We start from the raw sequence: 26368 nt of genomic DNA, 5'->3' as shown, positions 1-26368 counted from the left end.
ACATGTGAAATAGAGGTTATGACAGTCCTCATCCCATAATGTGATTTGAGTGTAAATTAAGGTTAGGCATGGGAAGCACTTGGTACAGTGAAGCACAGTATCTATAAGTGCTCAGTGGGTGTTTATTATTATCATCATCATCTTTATTATTGCAGATAGGAGCCCAGACATCACTTTCTCTTCCTACAATGAAACAGTGTGGGGCACATAAGGAGAACCAACACAGTAGGGTTGTTTTCTGCCTTCTCCTACTGGTGTGCTGATAAATAGTCAACACTGAGTTTTGGGCAAGGGATGGGAATGGGGAATGTTTACCACTTTCTATGGTGTAAATATTCCCACCATGGCTGGTTGCAAGCTACTAACTTGAGTTCACTGAATGCAGAGTTGGGAAGGAATGATCAGAAGCAACTCTCTAAAGCCAGTATGAGCCTGCTCCAGCACCACTAAGAGAGAACTTTTCTTCTCTTTTGCTGCTGCTTTGTTCACTGCTGAAATCATAAGCAGAGGACTGAGTATACCTATCTGAAGTGCTCCTTCAGAGGTAAGAGTCTGTTTATGCCTGGAAGATAAAGGAAGTCTTCAGACCTGAAGCCCAAAGTAGTGCTGAGGCCCAGCTTACCAGAGTACTCCTAGGAAACAGCACCTTCATTCTCATTTGCTAGTGTTCCCTACATGCTATTTCCCTTGGGGGATCTTGGATGTGAGTGTAGGTATTGCTATAGTCTGGGGTAAAATTGTTTTATCTTTGGATCATATAGCCATAATGTCTCTTAAGATCAACAGCACCTTACCTATTATTTTGAATATTTCTTCATCTTTCCACTGTCTTATATAATGATGCTTTTTTTATGGCTGCATAATTCCATTAACATGCCTTAGTATAAAGTGTCTGTAAAGGAAAAAAGAACCAAGGGGCAAAAACTGGGGAAAGTGGCATAAATATGAGGAAAGAATAAGAAATTCAAGAATTGCTCTGGCCGGTTTTGCTCAGTGGTTAAAGCGTCGGCCTGTGGTCCTGAGAGACCCAGGTTCAGTTCCTGCTAAGGGCACGTACCTCGGTTGCAGTTTGTCCCCGGCCCTGGTTGGGTCATGCGGCAGGCAGCCACTTGATGTGTTCTTTTCACGTCAATGTTTCTCTCTCTCTCTTCCTCTCTCTCCCTTCCTCTCTCTCCCTCCCACTCTATCTGAACAAAAAATGGAAAAATGTCCTCAGGTGAAGATAAAAAAATTTTAAAAAGGATTTTTAAGAATTGAGTATAGTCTTAACAACTGTGAACAAGAAAAGTAGAAGAGCCCTGGAAAATGACTATGGGTCTTTCCATTTAGGTTGCTAAAGATTTTTGGAGGAGAAAGTTCATCTCTGTTCTGGGGGCAGAGGTAGCTAGGAGAAGTAATGGGGTTAGGACTAGGTGTTTACTACATGGCAGGAACTATGTTGGATGCTTTTCTTGCATTACCTCACTTAGAAATCACAGTAGAGCAACTGAGACTTGGAGTAGTTCATTAACTTTCCCAGGGCCACACAGGGTAGGTCACCCAGATCAGTCTCCATCCAACTGCAGTTGGCAGTGAATGAAAATTAAGGCAGTGGAGACAGGAAGCATAAACAATTATTTCTAGAAGCATGATGGGGAAAGAAGAGAAGGCACATTAGCTAAATAAATTATGTGGACATGGAATCATTGCTTTTATAATAAAATAAGGCTCAAATCCTTCAAGACTGGTGCTGAAAAAAGCCCCAGGTGACTGCAGGGCTGGAAGCAGAGAGACCACCAAACCCTAATCCTGTCCTGGAGGTTTGTCTTTCTTTGGGGAATCTTGCTCTGATGATCTTTGTTCCATCAAAGCCTCTTCAGATCCTTTCTTCCTCTCATATCTGAGGCCCAAACATGAGATGACGAAAAATATTTCTTAATGTTCCATAGCATATCCAAGTCAAAGCTAGAAAGTTTAAACTACTTTTCTCAAGGCAAGGGCAATGATTCCTAACCTTGCCAGGCAATAGAAACTGCCCCAGACATTAGTTTATATATATAGAATATCAAAAGATTTAAATTCAGAAGGTCTGTAGTAGGGGCCTGGGAATGGGTATTTTATCTTTTCTTTTTATCCTCACCTGAGGACATTTTTCCATTTTTTTGTTCAGATAGAGTAGGAGGGAGAGTGAGAGAGAGAAACATTGATGTGAAAGGAATACATTGAGTGGCTGCCTCCCGCACGACCCATCCAGGGCCGGGGACAAGCTGCAACCAAGGTATGTGCCCTTAGCGGGAACTAAACCCGGGTCTCTCTGGACAGCACGCCGATATTCTAACCGCTGAGCCAAACCAGCCAGAGCAGGGAATGGGTATTTTATTTCATTTTATTTATTTATTCATTTATTTATTTTTTTTAATCCTCTCTCGAGGACATTTTTCCATTTTTTGTTCAGATAGAGTGGGAGGGAGAGAGAGAGAGAAACATCTATGTGAAAGAGATACATCAAGTGGCTGCCACCCGCACGACCCAACCAGGGCCAGGGACAAACTGCAACCAAGGTACATGCCCTTAGCGGGAACTGAACACAGGTCTCTCCAGACCACAGGCCAACACTCTAACTGCTGAGCCAAGCCGGCCAGGGCAGGGAATGGGTATTTTAAAGTAATGCCAGTTATCCTTAAATTCCTGCAAGTTCAAGTATCACTGTGTTGGCGAGTAACAAAGAGAAATAAACACAGTGGCATAAATGCATGCAGTCTGACTCACAAGGAAAGGACTACTTGTAACCGTGCTGGCATCTTTGCCTACTCCTTTGGGTTTGATGCCTTCTTGGCACATACTAGCTACTTTTATCTCCAGCCCAATCTGGGCCCAATAGAGGAAGGAAAGTCTTTTGCCAAATTATAAGGTGGCAGGGGAGGAGGGGAAGAGGGCTTCTTCTATTCTTAATATGTTTCAGAGACTATATTATTAGTTACTAGCTAGCACACCAATAAAGACAAGTTCTGTCTTTGCCCACCCCATCCCCTTCTTCTTTGTTCCTCAGTCTCACCAGGAGTTAGTCTTGCAGAGGGAGGGTGACCGTATGTCCAGGCTTTCCTGCGGAACAGTCCTGACCTACTCCTAAGAGGCCAGAGTCCTCTCTGGTTCAGTGTCCCTTTTCATTCTCAAAAAGGCCCCAGTTTGGATGATACAGTATATAGTCATGCTGTCTATGAGCAGAGCTGGGGCGTGGGGGGCGGGGGGACCACGAGTGCACAAAAGCAAGAAGTAGTTTGCCAGGAATTTACATAATGACTTCCATTTATCACGCAAATCACTCTGACACCATTCAGATCATTTCAATTAATCTTACAGCAACCTCAGGAGAGCATTTCGGGGACATGGATTTTGCAGGTGAGGAAAGCAATAGGATTAAATGACCTGACTGGGGTCATTCAACTATGAGGAGCAGAACTAGATTCAAATATCCATCTGTATGACCCCAACTTTTGCTCTTAAAGGGGCCTGCCTGCCTCCTCAGGGCACATGGACACCTGCCTGACTAATTTTTGGCTGAGTGAAGAAACAGAACTTTACCAAGAAGGTTGGTTGGTTTCAACACTAAAGGAATACTCTCAATATTCACATTTTTCATCTTACATTTGAAAGTAGAAATCTGTTTCTGCAGCTGTGTGTATAATTCAGCTCTTGTTTCTGTAACCCAATTTGAAAGAACATTTCCAAAAGAAGCAACCAAGTCTACAAAAGCACAATTTGACTCAGATGGATCCAACTGATTCGCAAATGAAATATAACGCTGAGGAATAAGTTTTGCATTACAAGTGTGGCTGCTCCAAGTCATTCCAACTGAAACTAAAAATTTAAATGTAACCCAGAAAAAGGATGGTTCAAAATCTTTGCTTTGTGTTTGCATAGCTTAATCTTCTAAATCAGTTGCACTCCCAGAAAAGGTGACAAAGCTGTAGCTTTTGCTTTCATCACCAGATTGCAGTTTGGGGGTTTTCTCTTATTTAAAAAAAAAAATGGGTCATTTTAAAATTTTTAATTCTAAAAACACTCCCTTAATATATTCACTTTGGAAAAAAATCACACACAAGGCTTATAACAGTATTTCCCTTCCTCCCCTCAAACACCATTACAGGGAAGTTACTAAAATCTATGCTTATGGAGTCTACATTTTAGTGGGAGACACAGAATGTAAACATATGAATATGGTATAATTTCAGGTGGCAATAAATGCCATGAAAAATTAAATGGGGTCAGGTGACAGAGACTGCCCTTTATCTGGGTGATAAGAGGAAACATCCCTGAGGATATGACATTAGAGCAGAGAGTGGAGTATAGTAGAGAACAAGCTATGCAAAGATGTGAAGGAAAGAGCAAGTGCAAAGCCCTGAGGCAGAAAGGAACTTCAAGTGTTGGAAGAACAGAAAAGGGCTAGTGAGCTGAAACAGAGTGAAGGAGAGACAATGGTAGCACATGAAGCATCCATTTTCCAACATCACCTCTTATTTTCCTGTAGTACCCCAACCCTAAAGTTTCTTTAACTCCATTGAGTCCTATAATCTACTGTATTACGACCTTTTATTTATTTGTTTGTTTGTTTGTTTGTTTGTATGTGCCCCTAGCAGGAACTGAACCTGGGACTCTCTAGTCCGCAGGCCAAGGCTCTAACCGCTGAGCCAAACTGGCCAGGGCTATCACTACCTTTTAATTGTTCCTCTCCTCCCTCATATCCTCACTTTTCTCCTTAACCAGCATAGATCCAAGGTCCATTGCTATAATCACTCCACTGCACACGTTCAAGTCCTTTTAGCTTCGTACCATTTTTCTTTGCTCAAACTTCCAGCTCTTCTTCCTTAATCCTTACTCTTCATTGATGAACTATTTCACTAAGAAAATAAAAGCAAGCAATAGAGACCATCCACAAGCTCCCAACACATCTACACACCCACTGCACTTGTGCCCTTCTTTGCCTGTCCTCTGCCATCAGGGTTGACGGCTTTCCTGCAGGCCCACAACTGCTTCCCTCCAGCTTCTCGAGCAGTTTCCTCCTTCACCAGTCTCATCAGCATAAGAAATTGCTGTAACTCTTCCATTTTAATAAAGTCTTCTCTTGACCCCACTTACCCCTCTAACCACTGCCACGCTTTTCTAATATTCGTTGTAGCACAACTACTTTTACTCATGGTTTTCACTTTCTCCACGCACCCTCCTCATTTCCTCTGAATTCTCTCCAGTCGGACTTTGTGTCACCATCCCACTGAAACTGCCTCGGCTGCTAACTCTTTCACCTTGCTAAGTCCAATAGTTAATTCCCTATTCTTGATTACCAGACCTATGGACAACTTTTGAGCATTTCTCTTCCTCCACACAACCATGCTACTGCCCTGCTCGTTTTCCTCCCCTGGCTTCCCACCCACTCTGTCCGAGTCCAAGTCTCTGCAGTGGGGCAGCGGAAGGGACCTGCAAGGGCCTTCACTCCTTCATGGCCTGCCCTCTCCCAGCCGGCCTCCAGGACCTCGCTTCTTCCCTCCCCACCCTCTCTGCTCCGCTGCATTTGCCTCCTCGTTGTTCTCAAACACACCCAGCACACCTTTTCCTTAGGGCCTTTGCGCTTGCTACTCCTTCTGCCTGGAATGTTCTTCCTCCAGAATACACTTGACCCACTCCTCCCTCTCCTCTAAGGTTTCTGTCCCAATGTCACCAGCTCAGAAGGCCTTGCTGCCATCCACTCTGCTGTCCCAGTGGCCCCCCACTGCCACTCAGCACTCTGCATTTCTCCTTTCCCACCTCACTTTCTCCGTAGCGCTTACCTCATCTGATACCCTCCATAGTTCTTTGACTGGTGTCTCCTCCCACGTGCCAGCTCTGTATAGCAACAATATGTTCAGTGCCTGGGAGAGTGCTGGGCACACAGAAAGCCCTCCATGAATCTCTGGTGAGTGAAGGAGGAATCTGCACTCAGAGCCAGATCACATAGTAGGTCTTGTAAGTTCTCATAAGGAGTTTGAATTCATTTGAAATGTGAAGGGGAATAACTGGAGAGTATATGATCTGACTTAGAGTTAAAAAAAAACAAACCACTCTGGCTGGTGTGTGGAGGGAAGACAGTGCGGAGGTAAGCGTGGCATGAGGGTGGGGGGCATTTGAAGGCTAATGCAACATCCAAGCAAGAGAGAGAATGAGAACTTGAGCTAGGGTGGAACAAAGGTCAGATTTTTTTTTTATCCTCACCTGAGGACATTTTTCTATTTTTTGTTCAGACAGAGTGTGAGGGAGAGAGAGGAAGAGAGAGGGAGAGAGAGAGAGAGAGAGAGAGAGAGAGAGACAGAGAGAGAGATCTACGTGAAAGGGACACATCGAGTGGCTGCCACCCACACGACCCAACCAGGGCCGGGGACAAACTACAACCGAGGTACATGCCCTTAGCAGGAACCAAACCCGGGTCTTTCTGGACCACAGGCCAATGCTCTAACAGCTGAGCCAAACTGGCCAGGGCCAAAGGTCAGATTTTTAAATATATATTTTGGAGTTGTAGTGGACAGAATTGTTAACAAATTGAATGAGGAGTCTGAGGGAAATAGAGAAACTGAGGATAACGTTTAGGTTTTTAGCATCAATTCTTAATCTTTCTGAGCTATTTCTTATTCTGTAAAATGGGTACAATTAGCGCAACTCGGGGGGGGGGGTGTAGAAAAGTGGATAGAGGACATGGAGTGCGCTCAGTGTCAGGCACAGAGTAAACACTCAGTTAACATTAGCTCTTGTTATCACCCAGAGGTAACTGGGAGTCCTTGCTTCCTCGGCAACAGGATTACAAAAATGTCCACCCGCACAGAGACTGAGGAAAAGAAAAACTTTTTTGTTGAATGTACTCTTCCCTCTAAAGAGATAGACTTTTACTCTATTGAACAGATTACTTTACATCAGTGTTGGAATCTTTTTACTTGCACACATACATGAAAGGATTTCTTACATTTCAAAAGAATTATAAGCATCCTTTATATAGTGTTTGTCCACTTAATACTTAGCAGAAGGAGTACTAAAAGCTGAAATCACAAACCGCTGATGATTAAAAAAAAATCAATAAAGATGTATGAAAAAGTACAACCGAAATAATGATATTTTTAAAAAACACATTTTCTGCATTTTTATACACCAGAACCTAAAATACCACACGGTCGGGTTCACTACAGGACACCTGTCAACACTATTTGTTAGTGTTTAACTTCGTTTTCTGCAAAGCCAACACCCAACCTTTTTGGCTGCCCTGGCCTGTCCTCATTTCCCCCTGGAAAACTGTTTTAAACTTAGTGCAGATAACATTCTGCCTCTATTACAATTAGCAGCTTTTCTCAATTGAGTCACCTGGTTTGGCGAGTGCTTGCATGAGGTAACTGGGTATCTTCTTTCAAAGCCTCCCAGTTGAGGCCTCCGGGTAGCACGTGAAAAGCTGCCTGTGGGGAATTTAGGGGCTGCTTTGGGACCAGAACTTTCCTGCCAGCATCTTCTGCCTCACCAGATCTTCCTGATTATTGGTGATCTGGGTCTTACCCAACTGTTCTTCTTCCCAGCCCCCTGGGAGATCAGTGAGGAGTTCTTGAATCTGTGATTCCTTTCCCTCCTTGCCCCATAATTGAACTCCTCCTTTTATACTTTCACTACATGGTAATCTGCAAAGGCCACCTTGAATATGAACTGCAGCTGGAAGGACCTCCTCCCAACGAATGTGCCCCGTGGTTGAGTGCCTGCTCCATGGCCTCCGCGCTCAGCTCTCTCCCCCTTCTGAAGTCTAGAAGAGAGCCTGACTTATGAAAGTGAGATCTAGGGACCAGCATCCTCACCAGGATGAAATCAGAACCAAAAGCAATATTCTGAATCTGTTGAATCAGAATGAGTTTTTAATTTATATTTTTAAAATCCTCACCCAAGGATAAATTTCCATTGATTTAGATGGAGTGAGAGGGAGGGAGAGAGAGAGAGAGAGAAACATCAGTGTGAGAGAGACACCTATTAATTGGTTGCACGACCTTAAAGGGCCAGGAATTGAACCTGCAACCTAGGTACGTGCCCTTGACCCGGAATCAAACCAAGACCCTTCAGTCTGTGGGCCAACACTCTAACCGCTGATCCAAACAAGCCAGGGCCAATTAGAATGAGTTTTAACAAATTCCCCAGGTAATTCCCATGCATCTGCACATTTGAGAAGCCAAAGAGAGATTTGGGTTCTGCTGGCTAGGGACAACTCTCATACATGTCTTATTTAAGCTCCAGCCTATTTCACTGTCGTCGCTTTCCAAAGATCCCGAGCTGCTGTCTTCAGACACCCCTCTCTGCCTTGTTCCCTGAGGGCCAGGACTCTTCTGTGGACTTCTTTCCTTTGTAGGTGATGTTCTCCCATTCCTCTGCTCAGAGAAGCTTCTGGGGCATTTCTTCAAGGGCTGCTTTTCTCTTTTCTCCCAAGTAGGAGCTGCAACACCAACGCAGGTGCTGCCTCTGCTGCATCCCTTAGAGCTGCTCTGACTCTCTAGCGCAGCGGTTCTCAGCCTGTGGGTCACAACCCCTTTGGGGTCGAATGACCCTTTCACAGGAGTCGCCTAAGACATAACAGTAGCAAAATTACAGTTATGAAGTAGCAATGAAAATAATTTTATGACTGGAGGTCACCACAACATGAGGACCTGTATTAAAGGGTCGCGGCATTAGGAAGGTTGCGAACTACTGCAGTGACAGTCCCTGAAAGCTGAGCCCAGCTGCCCTTATTCTTCGTCCTCAGTTGGATCTGAGAGGCCTTTCCCGGGGCCAGGGACTCCCCTTTCCCACTCTAACCCTGAAGTGGAGACTTCCTATGCTGCATTGATATACTATTCTTGTTTTTCTTTCCTGCCCGCCACTCCCTATAGTCCCAACAGACAAGCAGAAGGGCTGCTTTCAAATGGAAACACTCAGGGAAAGGAGGTGGGGACAGTGCTGATTAAGAACCAGCCTGGGCCCTGGCTGGTTTTTCTCAGTGGTTAGAGCATCAGCCCATGGACCAAAGGGTCATGTGTTCGATTCCTGGACAAAGTCATGTACCTGGGTTGCATTCTGGGCCCGGTCTGGGTCATGCAGGAGGCAACCAATAGATGTCTCTCTCTCTCACAACGATGTTTCTCTCTCTCCCTCTCTCCCTCCCACCTTCCCTTCCTTTCACTCTATCTAAAAATCAATGGAAAAATATCCTTGGGTGAGGATTAACAAAACAAAACAAAAGAAACTGTCTGGAGAGAGGGTCATGGTTCCTCTGAAACAAGAGGCAGGAGGGACAAATACGTTTTAAACGTTCCAGCACCTGATTCTTTGAAGGTTTGGGAACTTGACTTTGGGGTTGCTGTTTTTAAGCTTTCCAAAACGGGGTGGGGTTGGGGGGGAGTCAGAAAACTTTTCTGGAAGGTGGAAACCAGAGCCTCACCTGGAATCATAACATAAGGCTTTTTGGTTCTCCATCTGGTGGTTAGGTTCATTAACACCCGCCCCCCCCCACACACATATTAAAATTGATTTTTGGAGAGAGGAATAGAGAGGGAATGAGAGAGAAACAAGAATTCATGGATTCATCAGTGCCTCCTGCAGGCCTCCCACTGGGGATAGGGATGGAGCCCACAGCCTGGGCATGGGCCATGACCAGAAACAGGACAATGACCAACCAACTGAGCCACACCAGCCAGGGTAAACCATACCTTCTTTCTAACACCTTTATCATTTATTACACAATTGACTTTCCCCAAGAGAGATATATTAAAAGCTGACTTTCAACCTTTTAAAAAGTACCCTTGGAACATTATCTTTTTTCATTGAAATAGTGTCTTTCTAAATTTGTTTTGTTTTGTTTTGTTACGTGCCCCCAGCGGGAACTGAATCCAGGACTCTCTGGTCCACAGGCCAACGCTCCAACTGCTGAGCCAAACCAGCCAGGGCTCTTTCTAAATTTTGATGTATTTTATTTATTATATTATATAATCATTATACTGCTTTTTATGTACCAAGCACTGTTCTAAGTACTTTACAAATTTTAACTCATCGAACCCTTAAAAAACATCTAATGAAACAGGTACTGTTATTAACCACATTTATAGATGAGGAAATTAAATTATAGAGGGTTTAAGTAACTTGCTCAAGGTTATACAGTTAGTAAGAGACAGAACTAGAATTCAAACCCAGACAGTCTGGGTGGTTCATATGTTGAACCAGTAGGTTATGCTGCCTCTCTAAAGGGCCTGAAAATAGGAAGAAAAAAATATATATATAGCATATTTATTATATATAAATACATATTATATAATGTATATAAATATTACATATTTTCTATGTGTATTATATACATATACTCTCATATACATATATATGACAAGAGTGTGTGAGAGACACAAGAATTCTAGGTGCAGTTTTTCCAAATGGCTGCCTTTCCACGTTTTCAACACATGCTTAAAACCCAATTTTGAAAGAGGTATATAATTTTTCTGTAGATGTATCCTCTTAAAGGATCCAGAGGACTGGTTTCATAAACCTCAGCTTCCTCGTCTAAGAAATGAAGTAGTGGGATTAGATGAACTAGTTGGTCAAGTGAGTGTCAGAAGCCTTCCAACTTTAAAATTATTAAAATTTCCTGGAAGACTGACCAGGTAACTTTAGCTTTGCCTCAGCCGGAGATGTCATGGCTTTGTATTCTTTAACTATGGACAGCTTTTGTGCCTTTTGGACTAAACGTAACACGGGTTTCTTCTGTACAATTAACTGGTGATGTCCTAATGCTTGTACAGATTTAAGTTTAAATTTCTAGAGCCTCAGGCCTTCGGGTTCACGGAAAAGATACTGGCCAAAGTAAGGGGGTTGGGGAGGGGCGGCAAAGGAAACGAGTTCTATCCGCTGATGCAAATTGCCCTCTGCCGGCCGGTGAAGGTAATCCACCCTCCTGAAGGGGCCTCTTCTGCTGCTGGGGTACAGCACACACTTCTGCCCCTCCCCTCCTCCTGCAGCATTTGAACTAAACAATATCTGTTTAGTATGAATCCTGAGCTAAGCACAAGTGTGCTTATGGCTGGGGATCAAAGATAAAGAAGAACATCGCAGTCTTAAAGGATCTCCCAGTCCATGGGGGCACACCCGAATCTGATCATTATAACACAAATTGAGAGGTGTGTCACTCGCTGGAGCTGTGCCTCATGTGCCATAAGTTTGCAACCACAAGTTGTACCCAAGAGACCAAATCAAACAATACAGTACGATGTCTTTTTGTTAGAAGAGGAGGACTATGACTCACTTGAACATTTGTTCTATGCACAGAGATGACCTGCTGAGAAGTAACGTGGCAGATTAGGGTTCCCCTGGAGTCTACCTGGGAGTCAGGACAGCCAGCTCTCCAGGGCAGACACTGGAGGGGATGCAGAGGTAGTTCAGGATTTAACTGGGAAAGGGTGGAGGCTACCAACAGGGTTCACGCCCTGCAGGTGTGGCTCAGTGGTTGAGCGTGGACCCATGCACCAAGAGGTTGCAGTTCAGTTCGCCCTCAGAGCACATGCCCAGGTTGTGGGCAAGATCCCACAGGAGGCGGCCAATGGATATTCTCTCATGGATGTTTCTATTTCTCTCACCCTCTTCCTTCCTTGCTCTCTAAAATCAATAAAGAAAAGAAGTAAAAAAAAAAAAAAAAAAAGAACAGTGGCCAGGAAGATATCTTTGCATTTTAATATTAAATTAATAAGTAATAAGTGCATTTAATATGTACAACCAAGATCTCTGATACTTTTAATAATAACTAACCTATATTCCTAACTAGATTTTGTTGGATTTTGAACTGGCGACATCTTGGTGCATGTGGCTCAACCACTGAGCCACACAGCTGGGCCTGATAAGCTGTATTTAGAGAATGTGTACCAATCACAATGTTAAATGAGTATAGCTGAGTGATACTAAATACCAAAACTTATGGTAGCTGAAACAGATTTCACACATACACGTACAGACACACATACATACACACATGCACACTTTTTTTTTACCCTATAGGTTTTCTGAATGCAGTAGAAGAAAAATGCAGAAAATATAAAGCCAACCCAGGGTAGATCCTATGAAGTGAATTTTTTGGGGTCCCATCAGAGAAATGGATTTCAATCTTTTAATAGTTATCCAAATTAGCACAACAGAACAGAGATGGGAAGACTTGACTCAGGAAGATTCAGTCATTTCCACATAGTTGTTTTAAAGACCTGTCATCAGACTCCTTTTGACCCTAAAGGGAAAGAGTTACACACACTGTTCTTCTGTCCTCATTAGTTAAAATAGTCAAGCCACATAGTTCTTTACATTTACAATGTTGTAATTGTGCAGGGTAGAGGTACCAAATGCACTCACCAGATAAAACACTCATTATTTAAAATAGAGAAGGATTTCCTGGGAGAACAATAAAATCAAGAATGCCACAGTAATTTAGTGAACCATTAGGCATTATTGCCAGCCAATAAAAATAAAATGTTTTATAATGCCCTTGTCTTCATTAAATATTAGTTTATAAGGCACTGTTCTGTTGTTGGCCTTGGTTAAAACAAGGTCTTTAAAACCAGTATCCCATATCTGTCAATATGTACTGGGTGGACATCTTTATAATCGAAATTTTATATGCAAAAAGTTGTCTAAGTACCAGCTGGGTGTGCAGTGAGCACAACATCAGCAGCATCATTGTGGCTCAAGGGCCCAAAGAACTGGGTTGACTGAGCCTTACCTAAGGGGCCCTGAAATAGCATAGCTGAAGGTGGAGAAACAGAAGCCAAGGTCTCAGCTGGGAAGATGGGCCTTGCTTGAGGTCAGAAAGCAAGTTAACAGTGAGGGAACAGTAATGTGTTAGCACCTGGAAGTTGAGAAAAAGATAAAGCAAGACTTCATGAGCCCTCATTAACTAGAACAGTTCAAAACTAAGGCTATGGATGACAGGATGAGCCAGAATATTCCTCATTCCTCTCTTTTAGTCACTATATTACCAAGTTAATTTACACGGAGAAATTTATGGCTACAAAAGAGTGTGTGTGTGTGTGTGTGTGTGTGTGTGTGTGTGTGTACAATTTGTTTGCCTCAGAAACCACTGTTACAGGGACCAGAAATATGTAAAGAAATGCTGCATTCTCTCTGCAGACCAATATGAGAATCAGAAGGTGGCCTGGCACAGAAGGAATCAGCTTGAGGGAGTCCAAAGAATAAATTGCAATGGCTTCAGGTTATGATTGTTTAGGCATCCATCTGACTATTGGAATATCTTACTCCCCTGCAGCATTGACAGTAGGGGTAGATTTGCCACTGGGACCAGAAATGCTGTCTGGCAGTCCTCCGAGATCCAGAGCTGTGAAAAATGGAGAAACAAGTGGACTAGGAGTTCAGTTTCTGCAGCCTAGGAAATGTATAGAATTTTGCACTTTCCTTTTTGTAAATTGGAGGTTATGTTTTCAAATATAAAACATTTTTCATAGACACCCCCCCCCCCCCCCCCGCAAAACCTGCTAGGCTTAACATGGAGTCTAGTATTCTGTTGTCTGTACTATGGTCCTGTTAGTTATAGCCTCAGCCAAAGATAGAGGAACCAAACAAATAGTAAATTTGAAAGAATTTTATGGTGAATACTATGTACTTACCTTCTGGAGTCTACCATTAACATTTTACTATACTTGGTTTATCATTTGTCTATTCATTTCTCTATCCATTCATGAAGCAATCCATCTTATTTTTTGATGCATTTCAAAATAAATTGCACACATCAGTGGACATCCCCCTAGATGATTCAGGTTGCATATCACTAACTAGGGTTAAAAATTTGTTGACGTTAAAAATTCTAAAGTGAAATTTATATACAATGAAATACAAAGTCTTAAGTGTGAATCACAAGTTTTAACAAATGCCCCTCCCCCAAAAGAATAAAATATTGCCATTTGCAACAACATGAATGGACTGAGAGGGTATTATGCTAAGCAAAATAAGTTAGAGAGAGACAAATGCCTTTTGATTTCACCTATATGTGGAATCTTAATAAACAAAACAAATAAATAGACTCATAGATACAGAGAACAAACTGCTGGTTGCCAGAGAGTGGGGGTGGGAGATAAGTGAAAAAGATGAGGGGGAATAAGAGGTACAAACTTCCAGTTGAAAAAATAAAATAAATCATAGGAATGTAATGTACAGCACAAGAAATAAAGTCAATAACATTGAAATAACTTCATTTGGTGACAGATGGTAACTGGTCTTATTATGGTGACCACACCTAAGGTAAATAAATGTGAAATCACTATGTTGTACACTTCAAACTAATTTTGTATGTCAATTATACTTATTATTTATTTATTTATTTTCTGACTGACTGCTATCACTTTTAAAAAATTTTTTACTAATTTATTTTTGTTACAGATGTTTCTCCTTTTTTCCCCCATTGACACCCTCCACCCCATCCCCCCATCCCCCCATCCCCCCATCCACATACCCGGCTTTGTTGTCCATGTCCATCAGTTATGCATACATACATATAAGTTCTGTGGTTTATCTCTTCCCTCCCCCCACCACCCCTCTTCTGAGGGTTGTCAGTTTGTACCCTACTTCCACATCTCTGGGTCTATCCTATTCCTCAGACTGTTATGTTCATTATATTCCACAAATAAGTGAGATCATGTGATATTTGTCTTTCTCTGCTTGGCTCATTTCACTTAGGATAATACTTTCCAGGTCCCTCCATGTTGTCTCAAAGGAAAAGAGATCTTTCTTTCTTACAGCTGCATAGTACTCCATTGTGTATATATACCACCACTTTTTTATCCACTCGACTACTGATGGACACTTGGGCTGTTTCCAGATCTTAGCTATTGTATATAGTGCTACTATGAATATGGGTTACTTATCTTCTTTCTGAGTGGTGTTTTAGGATTCTTACATATTCCTAGAAGTGACATCACTGGATCAAATGGCAATTCAATATTTAGTTTTTTGAGGTAACACCATAGTGTTTTCCATAGTGGCTGCACCAATCTGCATTCCCACCAGCAGTATACTAGAGTCCCCTTTTCCCCACACCCTCGCCAACACTTGTTGTTTGATGATTTGTTGATGGAGGCCATTCTGACAGGTGTGAGGTGATACCTCATTGTTATTTTAATTTGCATCTCTGACGATTAGTGATGTTGAGCATTTCTTCATATGTCTCTTGGCCATTTGTATGTCCTGTTTGGAGAGGTGTCTATTCAGCTCCTATGCCCATTTTTTAATTGGATTCTTTGTCTTCCTTTTGTTGAGTTGTATGAGCACTCTATATATATTTTGGAAATTAACCCCTTATTTGATATATCATTGGCAATTATGCTCTCCCATAAAGTGGGCTGCCTTTCCATTTTGATGCTTGTTTCTTTTGTTGTGCAGAAGCTTTTTAGTTTGATGTGGTCTCACGTGTTCATTTTCTCCTTTATTTCTGTTGCCTTAGGTGATGGATCAGTGAAAATTCTGCTGCGTATGATGTCCGAAATTTTGTTGCCTACATTTTCTTGTAGGATTTTTATGGATTCATGGGTCACATTTAAGTCTTTTACCATTTTGAGTTTATTCTTGTGTATGGTGTAAGTTGATGGTCTAGTTTCATTTTTTTGCATGTAGCTGTCCAATTTTCCCAACACCATTTATTAAAGAGGCTGTCTTTACTCCACTGTATGTTCTTATCTTCTTTGTCAAATATTAATTGAGCATAATGTCTTGGGTCCATTTCTGGGTTCTCTGTTCTGTTCCACTGGTCTATGTGCCTGTTCTTGTGCCAGTACCAGGCTGTTTTGATTACAGTCGCTTTGTAGTATAACCTATTATCTGGTATTGTGATCCCACCTACTTTGTCCTTCTTTATCAAGATTGCTGTGGCTATTTAAGGTCTTTATTCATTCCATATGAACTTTTGAAGTATTTGTTCAAGTTCTGTGAACTATGTTGTTCGTATATTGATGGTGATTGCATTGAATCTATTGTTTGCTTTGGGTAATAAGGACATTATAATGCATTATAATGATGTTAATTCTTATAATCTATGAGCAAGGTATGTGCTTCCACTTTTTTATATCTTCCTCTATTTTTTTTTCAATGTCCTGTAGTTTTCTGCAAATAGGTCCTTTACTTCTTTGGTTAAGTTTATTCCTAGGTATCTTAATTTTTTTGCTGCGATGTAAATGAGATTTTTGTTTGTTTGTTTCTTTTTCTGTGACTCTATCATTGGTGTATAAGAATGCCATTGATTTCCTGACATTGATGTTGTATCCTGCTACTTTGCCAAATACATTTATTAAGTCTAGTAGATTTTTGATGGAATATTTGGGGTTTTCTATGTATAATATCATGTTATCTGCAAATAATGACAGTTTCACTTCCTCCTTTCCAATTTCGATCCCTTTTATTTTTTCTTCCTGTCTGATGGCTATGTCTAAGACTTCCAGTACTATGCTAAATGAGTGGGCATCCCTGTCTTGTTCCTGTTCTTAAGGAAAATGCTTTTAGTTTCTGCCCATTGAGTATGATGTTGGCTGTAGGTCTTTCATATATGGCCTTTATTATGTCTAGATATGATCCCTCTATTCCCACATTGCTGAGCGTTTTTATCAGAAATGGGTGCTGGATTTTGTTGAATGCTTTTTCAGCATCTATTGATATGATCATGTGGTTTTTATTCTTCATTTTGTTTATGTGGTGTATCATATTTATTGATTTGGAAATATTGTACCAGCATTGCATCTCTGGGATGAATCCCACTTGGTCATGGTGAATAATTTTTTTTGATATATTGCTGGATCCGATTTGCTAGTATTTTGTTCAGGATTTTGGCATCTATGTTCATCAGGGATATTGGCCTGTAGTTTTCTTTCTTTGTAGTATCTTTTTCTGATTTTGGAATTAGAATTATGCTGGCCTCATAAAACGAGTTTGGAAGTCTTTCTTCTTGAATTTTTTGAAATAGTTTGAGGAGAATGGGTGTTCGTTCTTCTTTGAATGTTTGATAAAACTCCCCCGTGAAGCCATGCAGGCCTAGGCTTTTGTTTGCTGGGAAAGTCTTGCTTACCTCTTCAATTTTTTTAGTTGTTATTGGTCTGTTCAAATTTTCTATTTCTTCCCAGTCCAGTTTTGGGAGACTATGTGTTTCTAGAAATTTGTCCATTTTGCTTAGATTGTCAAATTTGTTGCCATATAGTTGTTCATAGTATTTGTTAATAATGATCCTTTGTATCTCTGTGGTGTCAGTTGTTACTTCTCCTCTTTCATTTTTGATTTTGTGTATTTGGGTTCTCTCTCTTTGTTTCTTGGTGAGTCTAGCTAAGGGTCCATCAATCTTGTTTATCTTCTCAAAAATCCAGATCTTTGTTTCATTGATCCATTGAATTGTTTTTTTTTTTGGGGGGGGGGGGTGGGGGGGTTCTCTATGTCATTTATTTCTGCTGTGATCTTTACTATTTCCTTCCTTCTACTTGCTCTGGGGTTTTCTTTTTGTTTGCTTTCTAGTTATTGATGTTGTGAGGTTAGATAGTTTATTAGAATATTTTCTTGTTTCTTGAGGTAGGCCTGTAGTGCTTTGAATGTCCCTCTCAGAACTGCTTTTACTGCATCCCATAGATTTTGTGTTGTTGTGTGTTCATTTTCATTGGTTTCCAGGAAATTTTTAATTTCTTCTTTGATCTCTTCGGTAATCTATTCATTGTTTATAACATGCTATTTAGCCTCCATGTGTTCAAATGTGTTTGCATGTTCTTGTTGCAATTGATTTCTAGTTTCATGTCATTGTGATCTGAGATGGTTGATATGATTTCAATCTTCCTAAACTTTAGAGACTTAGTTTGTGTTCTAACATGTGTTCTATCTTTGAGAAAGTCCCATGTGCACTTCAGAATAATGTGAATTCTGTAGTTTTGGGGTGTAATTCTCTGTAGATATCAATTAAATCCATTTGGTCTAGTGCTTCATTTAGAGTCTCTGTTTCCTTGCTAATTTTTTGTCTAGAGGATCTATTCAGTGATTTCAGTGGGGTATTCAAGTACCCTGCTATGACTGTATTGCTGTCAATTTCTCCTTTGAAGTCCTCCAGAAGATTTTTAATATATTTTGGTGCTCTTATATTGGGTGTATATATGTTTACCAAGGTTATATCTTCCTGTTGGATAGATCCTTTCAATATTATGTAGTGGCCTTCTTTGTTTCTAGTTATGGCCTTCATTTTGAAATCTATTTTTATCAGATATGAGTATTGCTGCCTCAGCTTTTTTTTCCTTTCTGTTTGCTTGGAATATTTTTCTCCATCCCTTCACTTTCAACCTATGTGAGTCTTTTGTTGTGAGATGGGTCTCTTGTGAACAACATATAGATGAGACATGCTTTCTTATTCAATCCGCTACTCTGGGTCTTTTTATTGGAGCATTCAATCTGTTTACATTTTAAGGTGATTATTGATATGTACTTATTTATTGCCATTTTTGTTTAGTGTGGTTCTATTTTTCTTCCTGTTTCTTCTACTAATTACAGCAGTCCTTTTAACATTTCTTGCAGTGCTGGTATGGTGCTAATATATTTCCTTAGCCTTTTTTTTGGTCTGGGAAGCCCTTTATTTGACCTTCTATTTTGAATGATAGCCTTGCTGGGTAGAGTAGTCTTGGACTCAGATCCTTGTTTTTTATGACCTTGATTACCTCATGCCATTCCCTTCTACTTATAGTGTTTCTGTTGAGAAGTCAGCTGATAGCCTTATGGGGGTTCCTCTGTAGGTAACCTGTTGCTTATCTCTTGCTGCCTTTAGGATTCTGTTTTGTCTTTAATTTTTGGCATTTTAATTACTATGTGTCTTGGTGTGGGCCTGTTTTGGATCTTACTTGGGGCTCTCTGTGCTTCTTGAACTTCAATGCCTTCTTTCTTCACCAAGTTTGGTAAGTTTTCTATCACTCTTTCTTCAAATATATTCTCTAACACTTGCTCATTTTCTTCTTCTTCAGGGACTCCTATGATGTGAATATTATTATGTTTCCAGTTGTCCTACAGTTCTCTTAAGTGTCTTCCTGGTTTTTTTTTTTATCTTCACCAGAGGACATTTTTTTCGTTTTTTGTTCAGATAGAGTGGGAAGGAGAGAGAGAGAGAGAGAGAGAGAGAGAGAGAGAGAGACATCAACTTGAAAGGGACACATTGAGTGGTTGCCACTTGCACGACCCATCCGGGATCGGGGGACAAACTGCAACCGAGGTATATGCCCTTAGCGGGAACCAAACCCAGGTCTCTCTGGACCGCAGGCCGACACTCTAACTGGTGAGCCCAACCAGCCAGGGCTCTTCCTGTTTTTTAATTGTTTTTTCCTTATGGTTTTCTGATTGGTTGATTTTTTTCTACTCTGTCTTCTATCTCACTGATCCGGTTCTCAGCTTCCTCTACTCTGCTGTTAGGCGTTCCAGTGTGTTCTTTATTTTTGCTATGTCATTTTTCATTTCTTCTTGGTGGTTTTTAATTTCCAATTGGTTGATTTTCAATGTTTCTATGTCTTTACTCATGGTGTTGATGTTCTTGTACATGCTGTCGAGCTTCCTCAAGATCACAGCCCTGAATTCTAGCTCTGTTAACTTGCTTAACTGCATTTCATTTATCTCATCTTCGGTAGCAATCTCTTGTTCTTTCATTTGGGGTTTGTTTCTTTGTTTCACCATTTTGGCTATCTCAGTGGGTTTTGGAGCCTGCCAAATTTTCCCTGTGGGTGTTGGTGTTCTGATGTTTTTGGCTCCCTCTACTGGGTTTGGATGAGTGAGGGAGGACCCAAGTTAAACACCACTGTCAAGTCTTACTTTCCTGGGTAGAGTTGCTAGCCCAGAAAGGGTTCAGTTATCCTCTAGCTTTTTGCCTGGAGGCTATTAGTTGTGGTTACTTGAAGAGCCTTGGCTTCTGAGTTGAATGAAAAACTCCCTCAGGTGTTCAGTGTAAGGGGATTTTCTGAGAATGGGGCAGATGCTAGTTGTTAATGAGCCTCAATTTGCATTTTAATGGCCCACCTGGGTGGGGTTGAGACTCGGTGGGAGGGGCTGCCATCTCTCCCCAGAGCCCTGGGAAGGAGTAAGATGACCACAGTCCTGCATGGCCACAACTCAGCAAAAGTTCTGAACGCCCTTCAAAACCGAGTGTCCCCACACAATTCCAGTCAGTCTACCCTCCTTCTGCTGGAGCCCAAGGTGAGTAGCTGTGGCTATTTTAGCATCTGTCCTGGCTCTGGGCTATGAAGTCACTTGGGATTGTAACACCAGGGCGCTGCTCACAGCGAAGACCACTACTGTCCTTGGGCTCCCAGCCCTACTCTCTCACCTCTGCAATCCTACCAGGATCGATTAGATGTTCCTGGTTATATGGTCCTCACAAGCTCCTTTTCTGTTGCTTTTTCCTGACAATGTCTCTTTATTTTAGTTATAATTTTAATTTGGTCCTGGGAGATGGTCTGTGTAGCTTTCATTCACTCTGCCGCCATTTTGGAATCCCAATTATACCTTTTAAAAAATTATATACAACACTACCATCACCTCAGAAACTTCTCATCATTTTTTAAGAGTTTTTTTTGTTTTTGGTGTTTGGTTGTTTTGTTTTGTTTTTTGCTGGGAGGAGGATAATAGAAGTTTTGAAACTTCAATGTGATCTGAATAAAGCTTAAAATAGCTGGGACAAGTTTATAGGTGGTTCTACACTGGGAGTAAATGGGACTCCAGGAGCATCATATTCAGAAATAATCCCATGTAATGAGACCATGAGAATGATTATTACTTGCTGTCCTCAAACTTCAATCTCAAGGTAAAGAAAGGACAAATATAAACATACAGCTCATAGTAAACCTCCTTCTCCTTCCACATATGCTCCACTGACAGATATACAGAAGGAAAAGTGCTTGCTCACACCCCCAACCTGTGCCTGGACATCAGACTGCCCCAGTCTCACCAGTGGGTCCAGACTGTTCTGTGTAGCTTTCTGCACTGTTTCAAGTACCAGGCAAATTAAATTCTTAAAACCAATAAGTCTTATTTCCACCCAAAATTGTGTGTTGAAAACTATTTGGCCCTGGCTGGTTTGGCTCAGCGGTTGGAGCGTGGCCTGGAGACCAGAGAGTCCTGGGTTCGGTTCCTGCTAGGGGCACATGCCAAAAAAAAAAAAAAAACTATTTGAAAACTTTCTTATTATATGTTCTAATATAACAAAGTAAAAGTATTTACAATATCAGATTTGATCTTCATTTAACTTGCAGTTTGCTGTGCAACATTTCAGATGTGGCTTCTGGCATCAGAATACGGAACTTTTGTCACATCTGTGTAGTACCAGGACATTATGATGTCATTAAAGTACCCTTAAAACTTTTATTATGAAAGTTTAATCATACACAAAAGTAGGATAATAATGAATCTCCATGTATATATCACCCAGACTCAACAATTATCTTCTTAATAGAATGCATTCAAAATTCACCTATGCTGTTGCATGAATCAGTAGTTCATTTCTTTTTATTGTTGAGTAGTATTCCATTGTATTGATTACCACAATTCATTTACTAATTCATATCTCAATTGTTTGTCTTGGGGCAATTATGAATAAATATTCACACATAGTTTTTGTATGAAGAAAGTTTTCATTTTACTTGGGTAAATACCTACAAGGGGGATTGCTGCTGGGTCGTGTGATAAATGCATGCTATAAGAAGTTGGCAAATTGTTTCCCTAAAGAGGCTGTACCATTTTGCATTTCCAGTAGTAATGGCTGAGAGTGCCTGTTGCTCCGCATCATGACCAGCATTTTGTATTCAGTTCTTCAGTTTAGCCATTCTAATAGGTTTTTAGTAGTGTCCCATTGTGGTTTTAATTTATTTATTTATTTATTTTTCTTCCATTTTTTGCACAGATAGAGTGGGAGGGAGAGAACGGAAGAGAGAGAGAGAGGGAAACATCGACGTGAAAGGGACACATCGAGTGGCTGCCACCCGCACGACCAACCAGGGCCGGGGACAAACTGCAACCGAGGTACATGCCCTTAGCGGGAACCCGGGTCTCTCTGGACCACAGGCGGACGCTCTAACCGCTGAGCCAAACCGGCCAGGGCTTAGTTTATTTATTCTTAATGACTAATGGTATTGTGAACCATTCCATATGTTTATTTCCATCTATAGATTTTCTTTTGAGAAGTTGCTTTTCAGATATTGTAACTATTTTTAAATTGGGTAATTAATTTTATTATTGTTGAAGTTTGAGTTCTTTATATATATATATATATATATTTTGGCTACCAGTTCTTTATTGTAGATATGATTTACAAATATTTTCTCACCATCTATGGCTTATCATTTTATTCTCTTAATAGCTTCATTTGCACAGCTTAAGTTTTAAATTTTGATAAAATTTAATTTCTTGACTTTATTTTTATGGGTTGTGCTTTTGGCAAAACTTATCACCAAATCTAAGGTCTCCTATGGTTCTTCTCTAGAAATCATATAGTTTTACATGTTACTTTTAGTCTATGATCTATTTTGAGTTCATTTTTATTTTTATTTTTATTTTTTATTTTTTTAATTTTTATTTTTTTCCACATCTTTATTGTTGGATGTAAAATGTATTACAGATGTTCCACATTTTTCCCCCATTGACCCCCTCCTCCCCACTCCCGCCCCCCTCCCACCTTTTCCCAAACTATTGTCCGTGTCCATTGGTTATGCATATAAGTTCTTTGGTTTATTTCTTCCCACCCCCCCAACCCCTTTCCCTTTGAAGTTTGTCAGTCTAGCAATGAATTTGTGCTTCTTAATCCCTTCACCTTTTTCATCCATTCCCCCAACCCCCTTCCCAACTGGCAACCAACAAAATGTTCTCTGTATCTATGAGAATGTTCCTGTTCTTCCTGTTCATTTTGTTTGTAGATTCCATTGTTGATAGATATGTATTCATTGCCATTTTGTTTGTTCATACATTTTATCTTTTTCTTTAAAAAGACCCTTCATCATTTCATATAATAATGGTTTGGTAGTGATGAGCTCCTTTAACGTTTTCTTGTCTGGGAAAGTTTTTATATGTCCATCGATTCTAAATGACAGCTTTGCAGGATAGAGTAATTTTGGTTGTAGGTTCTTGGTTTTCATCACTCTGAATATTTCTTGCCACTCCCTTCTGGCCTGCAAAGTTTCTTTTGAGAAATCAGCTGACAGCCTAATGGGAACTCCCTTGTAGGTAACTAGCTGCCTTTCTCTTGCTGCTTTTAAGATTCTCTCTTTGTCTTGAACCTTTTGCATTTTGATGATGATGTGTCTTGGTGTGGGCCTCTTGGGGTTCATCTTGTTTGGGACTCTCTGTGCTTCCTGGACTTGTATGTCTGTTTCCTTCACCAAGTTAGGAAAGTTTTCTGCCATTATTGTTTCAAACAGGTTTTCAATTTCTTGTTCTCTCTCTTCTCCTTCCGGCACCCCCAAGATGCGAATGTTGGCACGCTTGAAGTTGTCCCAGAGGCTCCTTACACTATCCTCATTTTTTTGGATTCTTTTTTCTTTCTGCAGTTCTGATTGGGCATTTTTTGCTTCCTTATATTCCAAATCGATGGTTTGCTCCTTGGATTTACATACTCTATTATTGAAGCTATGTAAATTATTCTTTATTTCAGTTAAAGCCTCCTTCGTTTCTAACTGTGCAGCGATCACTTCTGACTGGTCCTTTATTATGCTCTTGAGGCCTCACTGAGTTCATTGAGCATCCTTATAAGCAGTATTTTGAACTCAGCATCTGTTAGGTTGCTTATCTCCATTTCGCTTAGTTCTTTTCTTGGGGTTTTGTTCTGTTCTTTCATTTGGGACCTGTTTCTTTGTATCCTCATTTTGGCTGCCTCCCTGTGTTTGTTTCTGTGTATTACTTAATGAGAGGTATGGGGCTCGCTGAGACCCGATGCTGCTCGTTTGAAAGAATTTAGGAAAAACCTGAAGCAGGATCCAAGACAGGCCAATCCTATGGTTAAGCAAGTAGCAACAGCTTGGGTGGGCTTGAAAGTTGTGTGGGGCGGGGCGGGGCAGGGCCTCAGGGAGTCAGCAGGGCGGGGCTACCAGTACGAGCCAGGTTGCTGGAGTCCCAGATATGGAGACTCTCTGCCGCCCCAGGGAAGGGCTCACCAAAGGAACAAAGGCCTCTTACAGCATGTTTGTCCCCGAGAAAGCCCCCTCTCCAGCCCTCGCTCCAGTGCCAAACAGCTCAGTTCTTCCCTGTATCTCTCTGGTGCCCCTCCAGCTGCCTCCCTTCCGAGCTTAGAGGGAGAGAGTCCGACAAGTCCGTGCGCGGGCCCTTTAGGGAGCTGCCTGTGGCTCCAGCCAGGTCAGCTTCCCTGAGCCTCAGTTTCTGCTGGTTTTTCCAGCCAAAAGTTATGGGGACTTCTCTTCCTGGCACTGGAAACCTGAGCAGGGCACCTGGTGTGGGACGGGGACCCCTCAGTCCTCAGGAAGGACCTTTCCAGCCGCGGGAGCCTCCTGATTTTTATCCACCACACTTGGGTGTGGGACCAGCCCGTCGCGCTGCCGCGCCGCTGCCGCCACCCCTTGCGCCGCGGCCCCTCCTACCGGTCTGGATGTAGCTGCTTTTTTTTTTTTAATTCCGTAGTTGTAGTTGTAGTTGAGTTCATTTTTATATGAGGTGTGTATTTAGGTTTCTTTTTTCCACATGAATGAATAATCATTCAATTTCATTTCAGCACTATTTGTTGACAAGACTATCCTTTCTCTATTGAATTGCCTTTGTAACTTTTTCAAAAATAAATGGATTATATTTGTTTAAATCTATTTTAGGGCTCTTTAGTCTGATCAATTTATATCTATCCTTATAACAATATTGTCTTGGTCACTACAGCTTTACAATAAGCCTGAAATCGATTAGTATTAATCCTCCAACTTTATTCTCTTTAAAGAATTTTTTTTTCTTTATTGATTTTTAGAGAGAGAGGAAGGGAGAGGGAGAGAGAGATAGAAACATCATGAGAGAGAACATTGATTGGACGTCTCTTACATGCCCCCCACTGGGACTGGGCCCACAACCTGGGCATGTGACCTGACTGGGAATCGAACCAGCAACCCCTTGGTGCATGGGTCAATGCTCTACCACTGAGCCACACCAGCCAGGTTCCAACTTTGTTCTCTTTGTTGTTTGTCACTATTAAAAAATTGGCTCTTCTAGTTTCATAAAATTTTTTATACAAATTGAATCCACTTGTCAATATCTAAAAATAAGTCTGCTGAGACTTCCTTGGGATTGTGCTCAATGTATAGATCAAATTGGGGAGAATCAACATTCTAACAATATTAAGTCTTCTGGCCCATGAACACAGCATATCTCTCCATTTAGTTAAGTCATCTTTGTTTTATTTTATTAACATTTTGTAGTTTCAGCATACAGATCCTGTATCTATACCTTTGATTTATGAATAAGCTTTTAAATCTTGGAGGTGCTATTATAAATGGTATTCTCTGTTAAATTTCAAATTCCATTTTTTTTATTGCTGCTATAAACATCTATGTGCAGGTTTTTGTGGAAATACATTTTCAATTAATTTGGGTAAATACCAAGGAGTGCAACTGATAAATCATTTAAGAGTATGTTTAGTTTTGTAGGAAATCACCAAACTCTCTTCCAAAGTAGGTGCACCATTTTGCATTCCCACCAGCATTGGCTGAGCATTCCTGTTACTACACATCCTCATCAGCATTAAATGGCATCAGTGTTGTGGATTTTGGTCATTCTAATAGGCATGTAGTGGTACTTACAAAAGCATTGTTGTTTTAATTTGCATTTCCCTGATGACACATGATGTGGTGCATCTTTTCATATGATTATTTGGCATCTGTCTATCTTTTTTGATGAGGTATCTGTTAAGGTCTTTGGCCCATTTTTGAAATCAGGTTGTCTATTTTCTTACTGTTGAGTTTTAAGAGTTCTTTAAATATTTTGGATGATAGTTCTTTATCAGATGTGTCTTTTATAAATATTTTCTCTCAGTCTGTGGCTTCTCTTCTCATTCTCTTGACCTTGTCTTTCATAGAGCAGAAGTTTTTAATTTAATGAACTCTAGCTTATCAATCCATTCTTTTATAAATTGTGCCTTTGGTGTTGTATCTAAAAAGTCATTGCCACATCCAAAGTCCTCTAGATTTTTTCCCAATGTTATCTTCTAGGAGTTTTATAGTTCTCATTTTACATTTATACCTATGATCCATTTTGAGTTAATTGTTGTGAAAGGTGTAATGTCTATGTCTAGAGTCATTTTTTGCATGTAGATTACAGTTTTTCCAGCACCATTTGTTGAAAAGACTATCTTCGCCTTTGCTCCATTGCC

General features: G+C 40.8%; 1 protein-coding gene across 36 annotated transcripts in view; it reads left to right on the top strand.

Annotated features, from left to right (window-relative positions):
• SPRYD7 (SPRY domain containing 7) overlaps positions 1-26368 on the top strand; it is a 241640-nt gene that overhangs the window by 141153 nt on the left and 74119 nt on the right. For 2 of the 36 annotated variants that reach the window (XR_004958157.1, XR_004958151.1), the window contains exons 10-11: positions 3340-3378; positions 3486-3500. The exons of 33 other annotated variants lie outside the window; for them this stretch is intronic. The gene's annotated coding sequence lies outside the window, so the exon portion shown is untranslated. Of the gene's footprint in view, positions 1-3339; positions 3379-3485; positions 3510-26368 lie in introns of those variants that run through there. One more of the 36 variants, XR_004958150.1, reaches the window with a different exon arrangement.

Source organism: Molossus molossus, unplaced genomic scaffold (genome assembly GCF_014108415.1).
Source record: "Molossus molossus isolate mMolMol1 unplaced genomic scaffold, mMolMol1.p scaffold_m16_p_9, whole genome shotgun sequence".
Lineage (NCBI taxonomy): Eukaryota > Metazoa > Chordata > Mammalia > Chiroptera > Molossidae > Molossus > Molossus molossus.
This window is presented reverse-complemented; position numbering and strand designations above follow the sequence as displayed.